Below are 232 nucleotides of genomic sequence, written 5' to 3'. Positions count from 1 at the left end.
TGGGTACCCTGAGCCCGTGGGACCCTCGTCCTCCAAGCCGTGTCAGCAGGTGGCATGCATATGGCCTGTGCAGACGTGTTGGACTCTGTAGGCCACCCCACCCTCCATTGTCCTTGGTCCCTGGACATGTGCTCTGGGCCTGGCCATGTTGTTCCCAGGGTGCCCTCCTCTCCACCAGACGAAGCCAGCCCGTCTTCCCAACCCAGCACCAAGTGAGGAAGACTTATCTTCC

The 232-nt window shown here is 61.2% G+C and overlaps 1 protein-coding gene across 1 annotated transcript in view; it reads left to right on the top strand.

Moving 5' to 3' along the window:
• The window catches only part of ITIH1 (inter-alpha-trypsin inhibitor heavy chain 1), a 14,780-nt gene that overhangs the window by 12,689 nt on the left and 1,859 nt on the right, over positions 1-232 (top strand). The window lies entirely within an intron of this gene.

This window comes from Tupaia chinensis, unplaced genomic scaffold (genome assembly GCF_000334495.1).
Source record: "Tupaia chinensis unplaced genomic scaffold, TupChi_1.0 Scaffold147003_1, whole genome shotgun sequence".
In the NCBI taxonomy this organism is placed as follows: Eukaryota; Metazoa; Chordata; class Mammalia; order Scandentia; family Tupaiidae; genus Tupaia; species Tupaia belangeri.
Note: the sequence above shows the minus strand (reverse complement) of the source record. Positions and strands in the feature narration are given on the sequence as shown.